Here is a 15,730-nt window from a genome sequence, read left to right on the forward strand (position 1 = left end):
GCTGGACTTTTTGTGAACCAACTCCCTCCTCAGGTTCGCGCAGTGCTGGCAAACACCACAATCATGGATGGCCGTCACTGGTGGAGGAGGTCAACAAATTCTTCCTGGCCGGCCAGCACCACGGCATGACGGCAGTCACACTCGCGCCATCACACACAGCGACGGAAGCCCCACACCACACACCAGCACTGCCCCGAAGGAAGCAGCTGCATCTCTCCCTCCACAGTAGCGCTCACAAACCGGCTTGTGTTTCCATGCAATGTTTGGAGCCACCGATTCAGTTTCTACAGTGTACAGTTGCGCATGTTGTGTAGATTTGCATACAGTAGCTCAGTGTAGCGCAGACTTACATGTAGAAGTGTAGACTTGCTTAAAAACAGCGTGCTTTCTGCATCCACTGTTCTATGCAGAAAAAAATTAAACGTTTATTTTCTTGCGTCTGCCTCTCGTACCCCTCAGCATACTGCCGCGTTGGGGAGTGAAAACTCAACACTGAGCTGCATAGAGCTGCTTAAACTCAGTGTAGAGCTGCATAACTCAGCGTAGTAGGTATACCACAATATGCAACTCTACATTTGTGCCGGTGTGAAAGGGGCTTTAGAGCGGAAAGATGGAAATGGCACAGAAGGGTTGGACGATTCCAAGAAGAACTCGGAAAAGGAATATATAGATCAAGAAGGATCAATACAGTGGCTTAAAAATAGAGAACTTGGTTTTGACGGAGAAAGAATTACAGTTGGAGCACAAGATCAGGGAATTCTAACAAATGGTTTAAAAAAGGGCAGGAATCTCAGAAAATGATCAACGGCAATTCTGTCATACAGCTGTTGAGACTGTAAATCCTCTAATATCAGCATGCCAGACCCTCATGGCAGACAGACATCATACATCCCGACACAATAAGATCTGTCAATTTCTACACTGGAAAGTATGCAAGGAACTGGAGGTGGAAGTAAAGGAAAGCATCTGGGAGCATGAGCCAACACCAGTCTTGTTCAGTGGAAATGTAACCATGTTGTAAGACAAGGAGATACCAGCAGGAAGTCTTATCAAGGGAGGTGCAATAAAACCTGATATAGCCATTTGAAACAAGTGCACTAGGTTTCAGTGCAGGAGGTTACTGGTTCAAATCACACCCCTGCTGCATTTCTCCGTGCAGTGGCAGTTTTTGATATGGGCGATGCGGGCTGTTGCCCTGGGTGGCATTTATGGAGTGCTGGCACCGTGGGGACAAGCACTTCAAAAAACATGTCCACTGCAAAATGGTTTTCTTGTCACTGTGTGTAGAATTGGCAAAGTGGCGCCCCCTGTAGGCAGCTGCAGGCACTCCTGGTTGCTGAAGCAGGGGTGAAAGAAGGGGGTTAGAGTGCACGGAGGACAGTTCACCTCTGGGTTTCTCTAATAGGAGGGACAAGTGGGGGGGAAGGGGGGGGGGGTTTGTGCGTGCTAAAGTCAGTTACACACAGCTTTATCCCCAGCTGGGCACAGCCGAATTCTCTCCGTGTGCGGCAGGAAACCGAGGACAGGTGCTCTCCTCCTGTCTACTCTGCTTCGACTCCGTCCACTTAGGACGCAGCACAGAACCAGAACTCTGTGCCACATTTCTTTGCAGATCACGCAGCAAACGAGGCAGGCAGCCAGTTTATGAAATAAAAGGTATTTGAAAGCAGACAGGCTGTAAAAACGGGTTGGAATCTGCCCACTTGTGGAAAAAAGTTTGCATAAAGGAGAGCCTGCCAATTTGTAAAGATGGCTTAGAACTGATGATGCATTCACATTACAAGCTGAAGTGACTGAATCTGACCCTTTTTTCTGTGCCTGCAAGAGTGTGTTTTTACAATAATTTTCCAGCAGCTGGCAACTCTGTCATGTACACTGACTAAATAATAATAATAATGAAATTTAAAATTAGGCTTATCATCATAATTAACTGGTTTATTTAATGGAGAAAAGTAATCACATTTGATTTCACTGGCACGGGAACATTAGAAACATCTCAGTGTGGATTTTTGTTTGTTCCACAGATGAACATCAAAAATTGGGAGAAAAAAGGCAGACACTACATGATCAAATTTCTGTCAAACCTAAAACTTTTGCAGATTAGTTAAGTATTTACACATTTAGCCTAATATGTACAAACATCAAACTAAATATTTAGCTAAATGTTGAGACAAATATGCACCTTAATAAAAGAGCTAATTGTTCCTCCCTGAAAGACATTAATAATCTAATGTAGGGCATGTTTATTCAAACTTGCAATTATGGATGTTTTGTTTTGGAGTAATATTGTAGCCTGAAGGCTTTTGATGTCAATTTCAATTGGAATTTCAGGGGCACTTATAAAATATTATTAATAAAATAATAAAAAATGGCCATTTGTGCAAAATTTTGTCCTTTTTTTTAGGTTGGGGGGCGGATGGAGTGTCGCCCGGGGAGTATTTCAGTGTAGAACTGCCACTGTCTCCATGTAATGTGGAGTTGTGTCAGGAATGGCATCCGGCGTAAAGCCTGTGCCAATTTAACATGCAGATCAGAGAAGGGAGCAGCCAGAGGGACTTTATCATCTGGAACAAACAAGAGAAAACAGCCAAAATTATCGATGTAACAGTTCCCAGTGACTATGGCCTCAATAGGGCTGAAAGTGGAAAAATCATGAAATACTAAGACCTTAAAAATGACCTACGAACAATATGGTTATTGAAAGAAATACAATTTAGTACCACTTGTGGGGGCAACAGGGCTTATGAAGAAGAACCTGAAGAAATATTTTGAAGCAATCCCTGGTCATCCAAGTGCCCATGAGGTGCAATTACCAGCAATTAAGAGATTGCTCACCATCTTGAGGGGGCCCTTGGATACAATACCAGCAATGTTTAGTGTGCAACTATAGACCATTACATTCTATTAAAAAAAGAAATCCACGAGAAAGAAAGAAAAATTTGGATGTTCTTAGTGCTGGTAGAGATTTGGAGGGGAATTTAAATGGTCTTTTATGCCAGATGCACTTCCTAACACTATTCCACATAATATCGAGACTGGGAATCCGTGGAACCAGGAACCTTCTTTTTTGAGTGTAAGGGCATTAACCACTTCGTCACCAAGCTGTCTGAACATGGGAATTCATACAAACAAAATAATTTGGCTCTAAGGCCGACAAATGCACCTCTGCCCTTTTAGAGATATCTTAAAGATATGACATCCTCTCTACCGTTTGAGGCAGCGAGCTGTCCAGCCGTCATTTGGACGGTCAATTTTTGAAAAAGCTGAAAAAATAGTGGACAGCTTGCTCAAAACAGTCTAAAAATAGGGATGAGGCCGATCATGCTCCAAATGGTATGTTTTGTTGGCGAAATGGGTCTCCAGGCAAAATGTCTTTTCCTTGGTTGACCAAGACATGTTGGCGAAGATGATTGGAACAATAGTCTTCCCCCCACACAAAAGTGTTGTGTTCATTGTGTGTGCGAGATATATATAGATATATGTATATAGATATATGTGTGTGCATGATATTGTCCAGTTTTATGTTTTAAATGCTAAATAAATCAATCAAAATTAAATTACTGGAGATTTTCAGGAAACATGACGTAAAATGGTCATGCCTGATCTTCACATTACTTGAGTTGGGACAACTTCACATTTTGGAAGTTGTCACAAGAAATGCGATCAATATTCGGAGAAGTGATGATGTCTTAAGGGCACTTTAAAACGTGACCACACCGGGGAATTTTTTTTTTTTTTCTTCTTCAAGTACAGGTTAATATATTTTGCCGCACTGCAGGTGTTTATTGTTTAGAATGAGGCGGGTAAAGGTAAACATGTAACAAAACAAGTTAAGTGAGCAAAGAAAATGTATACATTCAGAATTTAATGTCCATCTGTGTACAGAAGCTGTCTGTGTCACCATGTGAACTTTGTTGTCACAACCACAGATCAATAATGATTGATTCTGCACAACGTAATGTTTAGTTTAATATCTAAAACTTTACACAGTCTTTCAACTATTTTCAGCATGTTGTATAATAACTGCTGTCCATGCAGCAGTTGACTCCTTTGAGTGATTTATGATTAAAACAAATACGGTATCGCTGTCTGTTGACATAATTTTCTCAACACTCTCAAGTCTGAAGGCAAAAACCTTTTGTGCTACATAATCAAAAAAATCTTTGTGAATCTCGCTTCACTAATATTTGGTGCTTCCTGCCACCACCATGCTTCACTTTAGGGATGGTATTGGCTAGGTAATGAGCGGTGCTTGGATTCCAGAGAATTTTCTCAAGGTATGAGTGTCTTTCAGGTGCCTTTTGGCAAATTACAGGTGGGCTGCCATGTGCCTTTTACTAAGGAGTGGCTTGAACCGGGAACCATCTGCACTGAAACCAAGTGAACTAACCACTTGTCCACCACCTCTGCACTGAGTTTTCAGTCCCTTTGGCTGCCCTTGTTTTCACTTGGTCACCACAGCAGATCCTGGATCATTAGTTCATGAATGTGTTCATTATAAAACAACCACTGATGCATCTTTTTTTCTAAACAGAATTTCTTTTGTCTCACTGTCTGACAAATTTAAGTATTTTTAATAATCCATAGTAGGCAGAGGTGTGGCCAAGTGGTTAGTGCACTTGGTTTCAGTGCAAAAGGTTCCTAGTTCAAACCCCACCCCTGCCGCATTTCTCCATGTAATATTGTGGAGGTCCATCAGGAAAGGCATCCAGTGTAGAAATTGTGCCAAATCATGGAACATGGAAATCCAAACTGGATCTGCTGTGGCAACCTTAGGTGAAAATAAGGGGAACAGCTGAAAAGTTTACATTTTATGAATAAAGACAGAGTAAAATTCAATGAAAATATTCAGTTGATAATTGATAGTAAATGTTACTTGAGTTATTCTTTTAGAAAAACTAATATATGCAAGTAAAATTTACTTAAGAATTCTCCTTGTAGAATTTACTTGGAATTTCTGAGTGAAAAAAATTTTCCTAGGTTTTTTTCAAGTAAATATCACTCCAATTTTTTTCAGTGTATATACCAATTTTATTCTCATTAAGGAATATCTGCATCAACTGTCACATCCAGTCAGCATTATCCAGAAGTGGGACGAAGTCACCATCAAGTCATTCTCAAGTCATGAATCTGCAAGTCCCAAGTCAAGTCTCAAGTCTGCTTGCAAACAATTGGTGGTCATTATGACTTGAGACTTGCTGATTCATGACTTAAGAGTGACTTCATCCCACCTCATTATCGCAATATCCAAAACATTAAAGGCATGGACTTTGAGCTAGAAGGTTCTGAATTCAGTTATATAACAGACATAAAGATGCAGGGGGAGTGGCCATTTATGTGGATTGGGCCTTGAAATTCACTGTTAGAAAGAATGACAACAGTATTGACAGTATACTTGAGTGCATAACAGCTAAAATTAGCAGAGAAAATCATAAAAATCTAATTGTGAGTCATTGTGAGCCCCGGAGTTTGAAGCCTTCAAGGACTGGTTGGAGGAAATGTTCTCAAAAATTAGGCATAAAACAATCTTCATTTCTAGAGTTGTTACTAATATAGATCTACTTAATCCAAATAAACAAACTGAAAAGTTTAACACAATGTACAGTAAATGAACTGCATTTATATAGCGCTTTTCCATCTGCATCAGACACTCAAAGTGCTTTACAATAATGCGTCACATTCATCCTGATGTCAGAGTGCTGCCATACAAGGCGCTCACTACACACCGGGAGTAACTCAGGGATTAAGGACCTTACCCAAGGGCCCTTAGTGATTTTCCAGCCAGGCTGGGATTTGAACCATGGATCCTCTGGTCTCAAGCCCAACACTTAACTACTAGAACATCACCTCCCAATTACTCATTTGTAGTTGTGTGTTACTCAAGGACATTCACAGAGTTGTCCTGACGTCATTCCTTGGATATCTTGGCTGTGTGCTTAGGGTCATTGTCCTGCTGAAAGATGAACTGTTGCTCCAGTCTAAGGTCAAGAGCGCTCTGGAGCAGGTTTTCATCCAGGATCTTTCCCTCCATCCTGACTAGTCTCCCAGTTCCTGCAGGTGAAAAACATCCCCACAGCACGATGCTGCCACCACCATGCTTCACTGTAGGGATGGTGCCTGGTTTCCACCAAACATGACGTCTGGCATTTCCGTCAAAGAGCTCAATTTTTGTCTCATCAAACCTGTCAGGGCGGACGGCTACCTGGCTACCAAGGCGGCTGGACCGGCACAGACTCCCGGACTAGGCTTAGGTGAGGAGGAAATCATAGTCTTTAATCCAGGCGTGGGTTTGGTACACAAGTAACACTATGTAACACAATTTTTGTTCCTGGCTTCTAAGTGTTACATTTCAACTGCTTATGTCTAAAGTCTATGGAAAAATGACTACATTCAGCACAAACTTTGATTTTATTTTATTTTTTACGTTCTAGAAAGTTCTAAAAGTTTCTTGAAATTTCTAGATAATTCTGGAAACTTCTAGAAAATTCTGGATAGTTCTAGCAGTTAAAGAATATTCTAGAAGACTACTCAGTAGTAGTGAAGGCGAATCGAGAATATTCTTGAAAACAAATTTCAAAATATCATTGTCCTGATCACAGAAGCAAAGTTTCTGTGGAATAACAGCTATTTTCTATTTATTTAAGGCATAACAGGTTAGGAAAACACAGGAACAAAACAAAAATAAAAATTTGTTACATAGTGTAATCAGTCAGCGCAGCAGAGGTACAAACAGGGTCAGGCTGAGACGCAGTCATAAACGAGCAGGGTTCAGAGGCACAAGCAAACACATCTGGGATGAAGCAAGAGGCGTGGTTGAAGAATACAGAGCAAGGTTCAGAAAACAGTAAGACAGAAATCAGTACTATGAATGGCACTGGAGAGAGTGTACGAAGACAATCTAGCAGGGAAGTGAAGGACTGTGATGTTTAAATACATATGGACTAATTAGTGTGAAACGAGGGACAGGTGGTGTCAACGAGGTGCACGTGAGGAACAATCTAGAAGAGGGCGTGGCTAGTGAACAAAGATAACGCACAGTCAAGATTGTGAGTAGGGGAGTGCACAAACTGAAGTGATGCTGTGATTTGGCGCTATATAAATAAAATTGATTGATTGATTGATTGATGTAATACACAAAGACACGTGAGCTGGTGCAAGAGTGGGAGTGAACGAAAACCCAAAGCAGACATAAACAAGGTGGGAGACAAAGACATGGGGCAGGTGCAGTGATGTGAACATAATAAGCTGGGTGTGAGGAAAAACGGAATAATGAACAGAGACAAAGACAATAGCAGGTGCAGGGCTGTGGAGTGAGAACATAAATAACTGGGCATGAGATCAGACAAAGAACAGAGCTAACACAGAATGTAAAACTACCAAAACAAAAGAAACTACATGAGAACTGATCAGGAAATCAGTACTAAAGCAAAACTAAACAGGAACAGACAGAAATCAAAACCCGATATAAAAGTTCAACAGAAACCAACCGAAATGAGAACAGCAAAACTAGAACAGAGAATAAACCAGGATGAAAACAAACCACTAACAACACAAAACTGGCGCAGAAGGAGAACAGAAAGGGGGGAAAATGGGCTCAACGCCCTGATCAGGCCAAAACCATGACAAAACCAAAGACTTTTGTTTCTCATGCTTGCTCTGAGAGTCTTTCAGGTGCCTTTTGGCAAACTCCAGGCAGGCTGTCATGTGCCTTTTACTAAGGAGTGGCTTCTGTTTGGCCACTCTGCCATACAGGCCCAAATGGTGGATTGCTGCAGAGATGGTTGTCCTTCTGGAAGGTTCTCCTCTCTCCACAGATGAATGCTGGAGCTCTGACAGAGTGACCATCGGGTTCTTGGTCACCTCCCTGACTAAGGCCCTTTTCCCCCGATGGCTCAATTTAGACAGGTGGCCAGCTCTAGGAAGAGTCCTGGTGGATCTTTATACATACTGAGAATAGAAGGAATCGCGATGATGTCACGTGTCAGGTGGGGGCCACACTGGTAGGCAGAAAACTCTTATGCAGCTACTGACGTAGCAGGGTGATTCTTTAACTATGGGCACTATTGGCCTTGGAAATGTAATTTCCACCACACCATTGCCTTACAGTATAAAGCGCCTTGGGGCAACTGTTTGTTGTGATTGGCGCTATATACATGTGCTCTGATGTCACTGTTTATCTCCATAGAAACTACCCAAACAATCTTTCATACAAACTGTTTAGGGACATTACAGTGTTGTGGTGGAAATTACGGCAATAGTGTGGGACAACTACATTTTGTTTAAAAAAAAAATCACAACAGTTGTATAACATTGAATACCCCAATTATGTTTTGATTATTTTACTGATATTTATTCAGAGATATTTTAAAACATTAGAAAAAAACGTTTCTTTACCATTCATTTTTATCATTGAAGATCAAAAGTCTGGGTGTGGGACAAGCACAAAATGGCAATATTTGCATATAATGATGCTGAAAAAGGTGAAAAAGTCATCATAGACTACTAGAACAAATTTCTCAACACACTTTCATTGTAAAGATAACTATAAACGTGTGAAATTTCCCCTTTTTTCTGTTTTTCATACAATATGATCAAAGGACATAATAAGTGCCCGTAGTCTAAGAATCACCCAGCATGTGATGAAGGACCCGCCCCTTTAACAATCATGTTTGTGTTTCACTTGTTTGATGGAAAATGTCAGTGACCAATTGGAGCATCCCCTTGTTTAAGTTACGTTGAGGGTGTTACGTGTGCATGCGCTTGCCTGTATTTGTTAGAGTCGTGTGGAGCCTCGTGGTTGGGGTGGTTTTTTGCCCGTGTGCGTGAGAAATATAACCACACATAATTATCTACACCACCCTGTAACCATTTAACCAGTTTATTTGTTCAATAAAAAAGTTTGAAACATCGGGTGCATTCTTACCGATGCCCCCCAGCGGTCACAACCATATCAAAGAATCAAAAGTAGCTCTCCCATAACAACAAAAGGTGCCGAAACCGAAACAAGTGTGACTACTGTGGGATTATAAAGATGTATTCAGACAAGTCTCCACACGACACGTGTGCCCGGCCACGTAGAGAGAGAAGGCCACCAGCTTGGATGCAGGACTACGTCACGTCCCCTGCCCAACATCAGTCTGTCCATGAGCCGCAGCAGCTGTATCCCAGAATGGAGAGCAGTGCCAGGATGACCACTCTCACACATCCACCACCAGCTGAGGACTGGAGCATACAGCAAGGAGCAGGAGCAATAGGCCCATATGATGAGCATTCACGGCCATTGTCCACAAGCACACCAGTCCACCTCAGACAGATACCAGCTGCAGACACATCCGACACGTTTATGCTGCTACAGAGAGTGCTGGAGGATAATCAGAGGATGCAAAGACAGATGATGGAGATGCAGAGATACCTTGATTCCAAAGTCACGCCCCAACCCCCATTATCCATACCCATGCCTACACCTGTTCCTCCACCAGCCTTCAGTGCACTCATGAATCAGGCCCACAGTCAGTCGGTGCTCCCTCCTCCACCTGCACCTGTTGCTGTTATGCCACCTATAGAGCCCGATGAGTACTGGCCACCTCCTCCTCCCCCTGTAACAGATGAGTTCACAAGTAGGCCACCGCTACCACAGACCCTGGTGTCAGAACTCACTGAGCTGCTGCGGGAGCTGAGAATAAAGAGAGAGCAGTTAGGTTATCAAGCAGAGCCCCACCAGCTCTTGCCTTATGCTCCAACCCCAGAGTACTGCAGCCCCTATACTCCACCCAGATGTGAATCATCACCCACTCCACCTCCACCTCCCCTCCAGCAAGAGGTGGTGTATCGTGGCCCAAAGCCCACTATCCCAACATTCACTAAAGGTGATACGAGACAGTTTGCCGGACTCAATGTCGCACTAGACAACCTGCTGCCTGAAAACGCCACAGAGCGCTTTAAATACCAGATTCTGTTAGACCACCTAAAACATGAAGATGCCTTGCTTATTGGTGATTCCTACATCAACTCACAGCAGCCATATACTGAAACAATGTCCAGCTTATCTGAGAGGTACGGTCAGCCCCACGAGTTAGCGCTCAGGAAGATAGCTGACCTAATGGAGTCCCCAAACAAACCCTCGTGGTGACACTAGCGGCTTCAAGCGGTTTGCATTGAGAGTGAGAGCACTGGTGGGTCTATTGGAGCAGCTGGGTGCTAACTGGGTGCTAGATAGCTAACTTTAGAAACCACTTAAAATTTAACCTGAGATGCAAACAAAACAATGTTATTCCCAAATGCATGAAGCAAAAGGCACTAGAAGCAGGTCACACAGCAGAAAAGATCCAGCACAGTTACCTTAGGAGGATTTTGGGTCTTAGAATTAGAAGGCTTCATTTTAAAATATTAGACCTCCAAAATAATCTTGATAGTCTGCACAAAATGTTAGAAACTTTAGTGGAGGAAGAGGTCCATAATAAGATCACAAAGTTCACAAAGATCACAAAGTTTATAGTTAAAATTCAAATGGCTGAGCATTTAAAAAGTAAGAAGCGGCAAATCAGGAAGTTTCACAACCTTTTAGTGCAGAAAAGGCGTACTTTCAGTGGGAGTATTTTTAAAGATACACCCAGACAAATTAGTGACAACAGGGAAAATTGGGTAAAGAATCTCTCCAACAGGGTTCTTACACAGACAGAAAAGGATGTGCTCGCTAAAGGACTAAATTTCTCAGTGACCCCTAAACATATACCGACAGTAGATTACAACACTGCAGTAGAGTCAGCCATTAAACATAACAGTTTGTCAGAGTCAGAAGCTGGGGACCTCCGACTAAGAGTCACAGCAGTGCTGAACAGTGCTAAGCCTCCTCTGTCCAACATCACAGGAGAAGAACGGAAAGCTTTGTCAGCACTGAAAAAGGACCAAAGCATCCTTATCCTGCCAGCAGATAAAGGCAGATGCACGGTGGTCCTGAACACATCGGACTACGAGGCCAAGATCAACAACTTGCTCAGTGAGTCCAATACATACGAGCGTCTGAAGAGAGACACCACAAGCGGCTATAAGAAGAAAATCATTAGCTACCTCCAAAACCTGGAGAAAGAGGGACTCATCGACAGGCAGACATACTACAGATTGTACCCTGGGGACGCCACTCCATGCATCTATGGACTGCCCAAAATCCACAAACAGGACGTGCCACTCAGGCCTATTGTATGTAGCACAGATTCCATCACATACAATTTGGCCAAGCACCTCAAGTGGATTTTGGCTCCTCTAGTGGGTAACTCAGAACACCATGTGGAGAACACACAAGATTTTGTGAACAAGATCAAGGACCTGCAGCTGGAGGCAGATGAAACAATCGTGTCATTTGATGTGACTTTCGTTGTTCACCTGCATCCCCACCACTGAGGCCGTCTCAGCTGTGAGGCAGAGACTGCTGGAGGATGTGTCTCTACTTGAAAGGACCAAACTCACACCAGACCACATCTGCCAACTCTTGGAGATCTGTCTTAACACCATGTATTTCCTGTTTAGGGGAATTACTACAGGCAGATTCATGGTTGTGCGATGGGGTCTCCGGTATCCCCCATTGTGGCCAATCTGTACATGGAGCGAGTGGAGAAGACAGCCTTGACATTTCACAGGCATCTCTCCCAGTCACTGGCTCAGATATGTTGATGACACATGGGTCAAAATCAAGCAACAGGAAGTTGAGGACTTTACAGAACACATCAACTTGGTGGACGCCAATATCAAGTTCACACGTGAGGATGCCAGAAACAACCATTTAGCCTTCTTGGACTGTGATGTTACGATTGGAGAGAACAGGCAGCTCCAGACAGGGGTTTACAGAAAACCCACTCACACTGACCAATATCTGCTCTTTGGCTCAAACCACCCCCTTGAACACAAGCTCGGGGTGATCAGGACGCTTCAACACAGAGCCCTACAGGTGCCCACAACTGCAGAGGGAAGGGCTAAAGAACAACAACTTGTCCGGAAAGCCCTCACAGTATGTGGGTACTGACGATGGTCACTGGACAAAGTGCAGAAGTCCCAGAGAACAAACAGACCAGATAGACAGGAGACGGAGACAAGAAGAGGAGTGTCTCTCCCTTATTTAGCAGGAGTAGGGGAAAAACTACAGAGGATCTTCAGACAGCACAAAATCCCAGTTTACTTTAAACCGGTTAACACCTTGAGACAGAAATTAGTTCACCCTAAGGACAGGATCCCTAGTTACAAACAGAGCAATGTAGTGTATTCTATCAGATGTCAGGAAAACTGTAACGAACACTACATAGGTGAGACTAAGCAACCTTTACACAAAAGGCTATACCAGCACCGCAGAGAGGACACCAGTGGACCTCAGTCTGTAGTTCATCTCCACCTTAAAGACACTAACCACACGTTTGAGGACAAGGAAGTTAAAATATTAGCCAGAGAGAAGAAATGGTTTGAGAGAGGGGTCAAGGAGGCATTCTTTGTGAAACGTTTGAAACCCAGCCTTAACCGGGGAGGGGGTCTGAGACACGCTTTATCCCCTGTTTACAATGGGGTACTCAGATCAAAGCAGTTTCAGTCTTTTGTTCATGGTAATGAGTCATTCACATCCTCAGCAGAGTCGTCAAGGGAGCCATCAGGAGAGGGACAGCTGCCCTGTCATTAGGAGGGTGCTAACTAGAGCACAATAGGTGCTAATTAGAGCTATTGTTTAGTCATTAGCCTATAGCAGTCTGCCTCTCTGTAGGAGGGGTCTGGTTAGGTTTAAAAAACTCCAGCTTTTGTGACTTCTTGATTATTCTTCTCTACAAGAGTCAAGACAGAAGTCAGACCACCAGAGCAAGAATTTTAGCTGAGGAAGCTTCTGCGATTTGAAGCGAAACATCCTTGCGTCAAGCAACCCAGTCCAGTCGAAGATTCAAGCTTCTCTACTATAGCTGGGTGAGAGTGGAAAGACAGCGCTCTGCTGTGGATCACATGTGACACGGTTACTATCCAAGCTGCCGCAAGACATGAGAGCAGAATTTAAGAGGTTCCTGTACCCAATGCGTGTGCTCATCCCCAGTCTTCTACACTTTTCTGATTGGATGAATTATGAGCTGAAAATACAGGAAACAGTGTATGAGTCATTACACAGTGAAGTGAAGGGCAGTAGTGAATCCAAACCAGCAAGGCGTCAAGACAGCAAGGCCAACAGAAACACTAGTATACACAAGACAAGCCCAGTGATGTCCCTCCAGTTGAGCAGCAGCAGCCGGCCACACCCAAGAAGACTGAGAAGACTGCATTTTGCCCCTACTGCGTTAATATACTGCACTACCTTGACCAGTGTGGTAACTTTGGCCAGCTTACAGTGGAACAGAAAGGGGCATGGATCAAATCTAACAGAAGGTGCTGGCGCTGTGCACGCTCACATCAGGCTGCGCAACGTTGTTTGAAGGTCACATGTCCAAAGTGTAAAGGTAAACACCTGCAGGCCCTACATGAGGTTAATGCTAAGCCACCTGAGACCCAAGTTCACCCCGTAAGCTCCACCACTGAAGTGCTGTACATGGACAGACGTTCTGGCTTCAACCACGTGCTATTAAAGGTCAGCAGGGTGCTACTGCGTAATGGTGAAAACTCATTAGAGACATACGCAGTACTTGATGATGGGTCAGAGCGTACTATTCTCCTCCCTGCTGCAGCCAAGACACTCAAACTCACTGGTGAGCCAGAAGACCTTGCCCTCAGGACTGTGAGACAGGATGTCAGCGTCATGCATGGTGCAGCAGTTTCCTTCACCATTTCCCCTGTAGATCAGCCTCAGAAGACCTTCAAGATAAAAGGTGCATTCACTGCAGAGCCTCTGATTTTAGCAGAGCACACCTACTCAGTGGAGGCACTACAAAGAAAGTACAGGCATCTCAGAGGTCTCCCCCTCCCATGTATAAACAAAGTGCGCCCCCTGCTGTTGATAGGCTCAGACTACCCTCATCTTATCACTCCATTGGCTCCTGTGCACCTTGGACGTCCGGGGGGACCTGCAGCAGTGAGAACCAGATTAGGCTGGACACTCCAAGGGCCCACTAAGACTGGTAAACAACAGCCCAACATGAAGCACTGTTTCCATATCTCCACCTTGTCACCCGCTGCTGAAATTCTCCAGAATGTGGACAAATTGTGGCAATTAGATGTGCTCCCATATTGCAGCGAGAAGCTGGTGGTGCGCTCCAGGCAAGATCAAGAAGCAATACAGCTGCTGGAGGCTAAAACCACACGATTGAACATACAGGGCGTCCAGAGATATGCCACTCCACTCCTCAGGGTGAAGAACATGCCACAGCTTCATGCACCCAAAGAGGCAGTGCCATCTAATCTCCGCAGTACAGAAAAGATATTACAGCGGGACCCAGAGAAAGCTGCTGCCTATTGCACAGAAATTAATAAACTAGAGACTGCTGGTTATGTGGTAAAGGTCCCTGAAGAGGAGCTGTACACTGCAAAAGAGACATGGTTCATCCCACACCACATGGTGAGCCACAACGATAAGAACAGGATTGTTTTTAACTGTTTCTGTTACAAAGGGGACAATCTCAATGAGCTGCTGCTGCCAGGCCCTACTCTCACATCAAGCCTCATGGGGGTGCTGTTGCGCTTCAGAGAACATGCTGTTGCTGTGAGCAGCGATATAAAAGGGATGTTCCATCAAGTTAGGCTGCTCCCTGAAGATAAGACTCTGCTATGCTTCCTGTGGTGTGACATGCAGACAGACAGACCCCCCCCCCCAATGTCTGTGTGGCAAGTCCTTCCCTTTGGCACCACATGTAGCCCATGTTGTGCCACATTCGCGCTGCAGAAGCATGTGTTTGACCACAGCCAGGAGTGCGAGGATGTGAGGGTGGCAATTGAAAAATCCTTCTACGTGGACAACTGTCTGCAAAGCCTTCCCACAGTAGAAGGAGCCAGACATTTTGTGGACAAGCTGAAGGCGCTGTTGGCTACAGGTGGATTTGAATTAAGACATGGACCAGTAATATACCAGAAACAATCAAACACCTGCCCAAAGAGGCCACATCTGAGAGCAGCGAGCTGTGGCTGCAGGAGTCCAGCACTGACCCACACGAGCTTGCACTTGGTCTGCTCTGGCTTTGTAACTCTGACACCCTGAGGTACAAGTACAACCTGTTGGATCCCCCCACACCCACTATGCGAAACATCTACAAAGTCCTGGCGTGCCTTTATGATCCCCTGGGGTTCATTGTTCCTTACACTACACGGGCCAAGATACTGGTGCAGCGGTTTGGGAGAAGCAGCGAGAGTGGGACGACCCGTCCCTCCCGAGGATGTACTACAACCTTGGTTGGAATGGAAAGTGGAGTTACAGCACTTCTCCCAGATCACACTGCCCCGCTGTTATGCCAGCCCAGCCATAGACTCCACAGACTGTCATAGGGACATTCATGTATTTTCAGATGCATGAGAGAGAGCGTATGGCTCAGTAGCCTATCTGCGCATTGAGGACTATAAAGGCCAGGTGGAGGTGTCCTTCCTCACCGCTCGATCCAGAGTTTCCCCCCAAAAGCAGCAGTCTATGCCCAGGCTGGAGCTCTGTGCAGCGCTGATGGCTGCCCAGCTGGCTGCACTCCTTCAACGTGAGCTCACAGCACCTATTGACAATGTTTTCCTCTGGACAGATTCCACCACTGTCCTCACCTGGTTACAGTCAGACTCATGCAGGTTCAAGGTGTTTGTGGGA

Source organism: Thalassophryne amazonica, chromosome 12 (assembly GCF_902500255.1).
Source record: "Thalassophryne amazonica chromosome 12, fThaAma1.1, whole genome shotgun sequence".
Taxonomy (NCBI): Eukaryota; Metazoa; Chordata; class Actinopteri; order Batrachoidiformes; family Batrachoididae; genus Thalassophryne; species Thalassophryne amazonica.